Below are 7973 nucleotides of genomic sequence, written 5' to 3'. Positions count from 1 at the left end.
AAAGCCGACCCACATTCATCTAGCATCTGTAAATTAAAATAAAATAATAAGATAATACAGATATCGAAACAATACAATTAAACCTAACATTTACACAAGAAATTTTTCAGAGCCAACCGACATTCATCTACGACCTATAAACTATAAAAGAAAAATCTAATAGTGATCACAAAACTTCGATTTTGATCCAACTAATTCTTGTCTGAGCGAAAATATTGACCCTAAAGAATGATTTTGAATGAAAACAACGAAGATATATATATATATACACACACACACATGTTGAATTCTATTATGCTGACAAAAATTGTGAAAAAGTTGTGGTTTAGAAAATCAAACATCCACCAATCTAGACATGCAATCGAATCAAGTTAGATGGGCATCAATCATATTCTCCCAATAGGCAAACCGGTTTGTTCTCTAGTTTAACGTATATTTCAATATTTATAGAAGTATTTCCTTAATAGAGTCCTATTTTAGAAGTATATTTATAATTGAACAGTAAAAAGAAAAATATTAGTAATTAATTCTCCTACCATATATTTTAGGAGTTCCATATATTTTAGGAAGTCTAGTAGAAAGAAAAATATTAATTAATTCTCCTACAATATATTTTAGAAGTCTCATCTATTTTAGAAAGTCTAGTTAATATAATAAATAATATTGTTGAATTCAATCCAAAATAAGAGAAAAATTAGATGATAAGACCATTCTTAATAAATATTAACAATATTCTTAGTTTATTATTAATAAAACCCCTTTAAAAAACAAAATAGAAAATAGAAAAAATAAAAAGAGACAATTCTTAAGCTTTAACTACCTGGATCTGGCTTCTCTCTATTTTCAGTATCTCCATTTTCCCCAAGTTCTAGCTTGGATGAAGAAACGCAAGCCATAATTTGAAATAAAAGTGTGAATCTGACCCAATTTTAATTTTAGGAGTAAAATAAATTTAGAATTTAATTATATTTTTCTAAGAAAGCATGAAATATGATTTAAACATGTAATATAATTAAATGGGTTTATTTTTTGAAAAAAAATAAGTTTCTTTTTTTAAAAAAATAAAAATGAAAATAGAGGTTTGACTGTTTTTTAAATTCCCAATATAACTTCAAATTTTATTTGAAATTGTCATGCCCACTAATGTTCAAATAAAGTGAAAAAAAAAATTGAAGACAAAATGAAAAATTTATGTCCTGCTTTAGTACTTTACTTCAAGTTTGTCTTCTCCCGTCATTTCTTCATCATATTCCCTAATCTTGAGTGCCGACTCTTTAAGCTGAGGTCTACCCAACACACTGATGGACTTTAATGAAGCAATATCCCCAAAAATCTCTGGAATCTCTGTAAGCTTAGTACAATATCGTATTTCTAATTCCTCTAGCACGGGAAAGGATTCATCTGCAATAACCTGTCAATTAGAAAAAAACATATAATCAAGTCGTAGAGATTTGAGATTGTGGAAGGTGACTTGTTCCATTATCCATTCTTTTCCACCCTGGATGCTTCCTCTAAATAGTATGAGCTTTTGAAGGTTGGGTAGTGATCTCCCAATTCCTGACAGTGCATCTGATGTCAGATTGAGGCTATACAATTTCAGTTCTTTCAAGCTCGAAGGGAAGTAGTATCTGGCAAAGTAGTATAAGAAACCCCATGCGACTTGAGCGATCCAAGATTATGCATTTTCTCCCTATAATCAATCAATAACTCATAAGCATCCTCACCAAGAACAACACTGAATATGGGTGAACCCAAAGGTGTGAAACTCTCAAACCTCTTCTGATTCTCAAAAGACATAATTGTACTTATAATAATAAGAGGCATAATGAATCCATCTAGTTGAGATCCCACCTGAGGGGTTAACATAGATGAAGGTTGAACTCCCAATATGGAAATACCATGCTCGAATACTGGAATAAAAGAAGGAACCACACTCGGAGTCTGTAGAGTACCATAAGCATATATCGGTAACACTAAAGGATTCACACTCAAAACTAGAGGAACACCATAGGCAGACTCTGGTACAAACGGAGGTATAATACTTGGAGTTGGAGGAATGCTAGGTGCACTCAAAGAAACGCCTCCAAATGATTCATCAAGAGAATCAATAACCCCTCCAAGACCAGGGTAAAAGAACTCTATTGGATCAAAGTAGTCCCCATATCACCAATATGCTCAATCTGAGGCTTAGGAGAGAGCCCCCAGTACTACTTATGGATGGGCAAATCCTTGTACCTATCCTCTACCTCGGGCCTTTCCACGATCAACAACTCACCCCTTAGACTGGGCTCTCTTTATGGATCATGGATCTGCATATCTAGCCTCACAAGATCTAGTCCTCACAATCTGCACAGAAGAGAGTAAAACCCAATTTAGAACACAGGGTATTAAAGAAAGAAACAAAACAAGATAAGTTTTCTAAAGATATCTTATAACCTCTAGAAGATAGATACGAATGTTTTCGTGCCAATCCGTGAGACTTTACTAGACACTCTATTCTTTAACTTATGAGACCAATAAACCTAGCTGCTCTGATACCCAGTTTTCATGACCCAAAAACTAAGGGTCTTGATGACATTTGTTCCGGCAAGCCATGATAAGTAAGCCTATCACCCAAACTGATATAAAATTAGAAAAATAACACCAAAACCCAAAGTAAGGCTTCTAGAATGAAGTTGAACCATACATATATAGTATTAGTAGAAAAATACATACAATGATACCATAAATCTCCCCAAAATCTGGTGTCACAGTGTAGGAACCACCTTAGTATATCTTAAAGTCAACATATACAACTGATAGTCCAAAAAGGAACATAATTTGTCACACAAAATAATCAAGAGAAGGTAGTAGATCAACTTTGAAAGCATACACCAACTACTACCTCAAAAATACTCCGAATACCACCCAAATTAGTTATCATGTGGTGCACTCATACTTGGATATGCACCAAAAGGGCACAGTAAAAATAAGTACATCTACTTATACTCAGTAGGTATCATAGGCCAATCGAGTAAAGTAGAAAATAAAGTAAAGCATGCCTATTTCATTCAGTAAAGTATCCGGCAAAATAATACGTTGCATATCCAACCTTTTAAGAAGCCTCAGGTGTCTAAGGTGACTGTTGTGAGGAACATAGGTGTATCTAAGTTGCAAAAAGAGGAGTTGTTTAGCACAAGGATTTCTCTTTTCTGGAATGGAAAAGGAAGAATCATCTGAATGAATGCCCTCATCATAAAAATGGTCCATCTACGCAGCATCAGATCCGAAGAAGAGGATGAAGACTGAACAATTGTGCTCGACAAATCAAACAATTTTTCCTTTCTAGATTTTATCGAACAAAAATCATGCACAAGATCATGAATTTGGCAACTCGTGTGCCTACCATCTCTCACTATTACCAAGCTACTAGAAATTAACTCAACCACATAAACCTCCATTACTTCTTCCACACTCTTCAAATCACTTGGTTCCACAAGTCGTTCATCACTCCATAAATCTTTCAACTCAGAGATCCTAATATTTTTCTCCTTTGGATAACTTTCAAGGTACAGAAAACACGGCTTCAGGTGATCTGACAAATGGTAATAACTTAATTTTATAACCTTCATCACTTTCTCTTCATTCTTAAAAATAAAGGAACTCAAATTACTAAGAACTTCAAGCCACAAAGCCTTTTCTTTTCCTTCCTTGAAATGACTCCACCGATCAAATCAAGTACCAAAGGAAGCCCATCACACTTTTTGGCTATTTTTTCTCCAACATCCTTTAGTTCATCAGGGCAATGTTCTTCTCCGAATATCCTTTTCTCTAACAACTCCCAACTTTCTTCTGGTCTTAGAAACCGAAGATTGAGAGGATCACTATGGTATTTTCCATGCAGTGCCACTTCCTTTTTTTGACTTGTTAAAATAACTCTGTTGCCTTTCTAAAATTCAGATGAAATGGCATATAATGGTCTTATCAGATCATCCCAAGTTGAAGTGTACCACAAGTCATCCAAGATAATAAGGTACCTCTTTCCAAACAGTTGTATCCGTAGCTTAGCAGCAACGTCATCGTCTATGACATCCTCACCGACTCTTTCTTTCAAACCAATAACTTCATTGAAAATTTTCTGTAACAACTTTTTCTCATTACGTTCCTGGTCAACTGTGCACCAAGAACGAACGTTGAAATGACCAACAATAGACTTTTCAATATATACTCTGTAAGCCAAAGTTGTTTTCCCAAGCCCTGGCATGCCGACTATGGAAATGACATCTACCTCAGCTGGTCCGCTGGTGAGCTTCTGGATTATCCACTTTGCCTTCTCCTCAAAACCTACAATTATTTTACTAGCTATTGATGACTTGTTTATAACTGGTTTGTTGGGAGAGTTTGCAAAAATGATACTTGTGTTCTTGCAGATCTTCTCTTTTACCTCTTTTTTGACAAGCTTGATCTTTCCTACAGTATCAGGAAGTAAGAAGATAAGCTGCAAGAGACCATGATCTCTGTCAAGAATTGAGTTAATGGCATGTTCCATCTTATATTCCACGTTTAGAACACGAGTCCAAAGATCTCTATGCAATTCTTGCTCCACATTCCCAAAGAACGATCTTATGTGTTCTAGGTCTTCTTTCACCCGACCGATTTCTTTTTTTATCAAAGCAACTGAAAAAGGATTGGAATTGAGCAAGTTATTTAAGTTTCTGAGTAGAAAAGTTATGAAGAGAGGTCCATTACTCATGGGGAAGAAGAGCTATGATGAGTCTGCAGAGGCTTTCAAGAAAACATTCTTGAGATCTTTCTTCAGGAAGTTAATATATTTTAGCAAGTTTAGACTTGTACCACTTGTTTCCTTCATATTCTCTTCATTCCTTGAGTTCTCTTCTAAGTTGTTAACAAGAACTAATACCTCCTTAGTAAGTGCTCCAACACGTTCTAAGAGAACAAATAATTTTTCATGATGAAGTACGTCCTTGGACATGTTGGTAACAATAATCAATAGGAACTCTACCATTGACATGAATATTTCGAACCGAGGTGCTAGGAGTAATAGCATTAACCATGTGCTGTTGTAGATGAATCAGATATTCTCTAAGAATGTCTGAAGGGGCTTTTAGGAGCTGCTTAATGAAGTGTCCAACTTCTGCTGACTTTGAAGCTTTCAAATTTGTATAACATATGTGCATAACTTCTAGAGAAACAGGAATTATCTTCAAAAGTAGATGAACTAGCATATAATAGACTTCATCTTTGTCTTCTTTATCTTGATAACACAAAAGAACAAAATAGAAGTGTCCTACTCTCTCAGCCATAAGTTGAAACTCAGGTAAGAAACATTCCATTGTCTTACGCTCAATGCTACCGTTTACTATCAGACCATGAAAATATCTTAAATTGCCATAAACATTCTAAAGAAACTCATATTGAGTCATTGATGGCAAAAGCAACTCAGCACAAACCTTGGGTAGATAATGGAGATTCACAAGGACCACATCCAAAAGTTCAACCAACTGATCCTCAGTAATGACGGCACTTGATTCAGAATGATGATTTGAGATGATAGAACTTTTGATATTTTCAAGAAGACGAGGAACGACATGATCCTTTAACTTAACCAGCATGTCATCTCCACTCTAATGAAAAAGTGACTGAACTAGATCATGAACCTCATATGATATGCAAGACATTTCGGCATTAAAACCATCCAAAATGTAATAACAAAGCTGTAAACATGCCGACAAAAATGTCAGCTCCAATCTCAGCTTTTCAATTTGATCCGTATCAAGAACAATTTGATCTTCTTCATTATTTAACCTCTCTATGAAATCAAGAAGGTTGACAATATCCTCGCAAAGCACAACAGATGATACCTGCTAAAAGACCAATGAGCATCAAAATTTTCAGTATATATTCGCCATGACAAATTTTACTATAACTAATGTAAATATAGAGGGTGGACATTCTTCAAAATAACCTACTGCATAAGCTAAATATTTGTTCTATAGTTACAGTTTATATGATAAACAAGAGTTAGATCTCTCAGAAGGTGACTAGACTAATGAAAATTGTTCGAGAAAGTCACTTGTCTTTGATTTGTAATAGAAAACCACTCTACACATTCAGGTGGTATTCAACTGCTCAATAACTTTTCCACTCAGTTAGGCGTCGAAATTTTGGGGATGGATGTGTCCACTGCAGGTACATTATCAATGGCAGCCCAAATTTTGATTTTGTTCAAAAATTGAATAACAACATTGACAAAACTCATAAAGCAAGAATGTTAATAAAGAATTTCTACTGATTTGTCCATCAACATATATACTAGTTAGTTACTCGGAGCACTGAAGAAGTATATTAACTAGTACAGATGAATTTATACAAAATCGAAGAAAAAGAATACATATATTGAACATAGTCATTTGATTTTCAACACTGTTTGGGGTTCTTATACTCTTTGGGTTGAGTTAGGCCAAGTGCCAAATCGTTACAAGCATTATTTTGCACATCAAATCCAACCATAAAAAGGATACGTTACCCAAATTGAATCCCTACGCTTAAAACAACTTATCCCACAGGAAAACAAAATCATTTTTCTTATATGCAAACTACATGACACTTTTTTTTAAAGGATGATTAACATGTTTAAGTCGATCAAGCTCCAAAAAAAAACAAGCATACTTACAAGACTAAATTAATAATGTAAAAATATAAACAAAATATTGTATAACAATACCGATGAGTTGTTTGCTTCTCTGTCCACTCTATCCCCTTCAGTTTCCTTTTCTCTTTCCATGTATATAGTTTGTCCGTTCAAGTTGTCAAGATCTGATCATGTATGAAAAGTACACAAACCTTTATCAGAAGAGAACAAGTAGTAAAAAGATCACAAGAAACTCAATAAATCTACATCAACAACTGACATCTACATTCTCGTAAGGGCAGAATGTATACAGATCTTACCTCTATATCGTGAAGGTAGACAAATTATTTCCAAAAGACACTCAGCTCATGTAAGCAGTTCAAAATAGATTTTTAGAAAATGGATTGATTAGAGGATAACTGATCTAGGATGGCAAGTTAGAACACGACATGACAAGTCAAGCTAGGACTGTCGCTGTCCAGTGTCCCAATGGATTTAATCTCTTCTCCTAACAAGTTGACCTGTGAAATTCCTCTTTTGCCATTTGCATTACCCAATAATTGAATAATGTATAATTTGCTCTAGGGTGAGCAAAAATCGAATCGACCAATAAATCGAATCGATAAAAATATTATTGGTTTATTATTATTGGGTTATTGGGTTAATGATTTTATAAAAAAAATTATTGAGTTATTGGTTCGGTTTGATTGTTTCTTATTGGGTTATTGGTTAAACCTATAACCCAATAAGAATATATATATATATATATATATATATATATATATATATATATATATATATATATATATATGTTTCTCTTTAATTTCTACAAATTAACGAACTTATTATTAGGGGTGGGCGTTCGGTCGGTTCGGTCTGATTTTTTAATATCGGTTCAATTTATCATTTTTGAATTGACAAAAATTGCATCCGTAACCAAACCGAAATAAATTCGATTTGGTTCGGTTTTTAAAAATTCGGTTCGGTTATTTCAGATTTTTATTTTGCTTTAGAATATTAAAGTAGTTAGTCTCTCTTTTTCATGACTGAGCATTTAAAATTGATTGATTTTTTTAGAAAAAATATTTTTTCAAACCTATTTTTCATTCCCAAATATAAATAACTCAACATAGATGAAACGAAATGAAATAATCATAAGCTTAACATAATACATAACGTCATTAATCATTACATATAATATAATCTTACATAAATAGTTCATAAAATAGTCCAAAGTCACCAAAATAGTCCATAAAATATTTGAGTCACTAAAACAATCTATAAACAGCCTGCGGCGTATGCGAATTTGCTGTTAAATGTTAATTGTGAATGTGAATTACTA

General features: G+C 33.7%; 1 pseudogene; it reads right to left on the bottom strand.

The window, feature by feature from the left end:
• Positions 1–1201: 1201 nt before the first annotated feature.
• On the bottom strand, positions 1202–6784 carry LOC107841680 (annotated as a pseudogene).
• Between the last annotated feature and the right edge of the window lie 1189 nt (positions 6785–7973).

Source organism: Capsicum annuum, chromosome 9, assembly GCF_002878395.1.
Source record: "Capsicum annuum cultivar UCD-10X-F1 chromosome 9, UCD10Xv1.1, whole genome shotgun sequence".
Taxonomy (NCBI): domain Eukaryota; kingdom Viridiplantae; phylum Streptophyta; class Magnoliopsida; order Solanales; family Solanaceae; genus Capsicum; species Capsicum annuum.
This window is presented reverse-complemented; position numbering and strand designations above follow the sequence as displayed.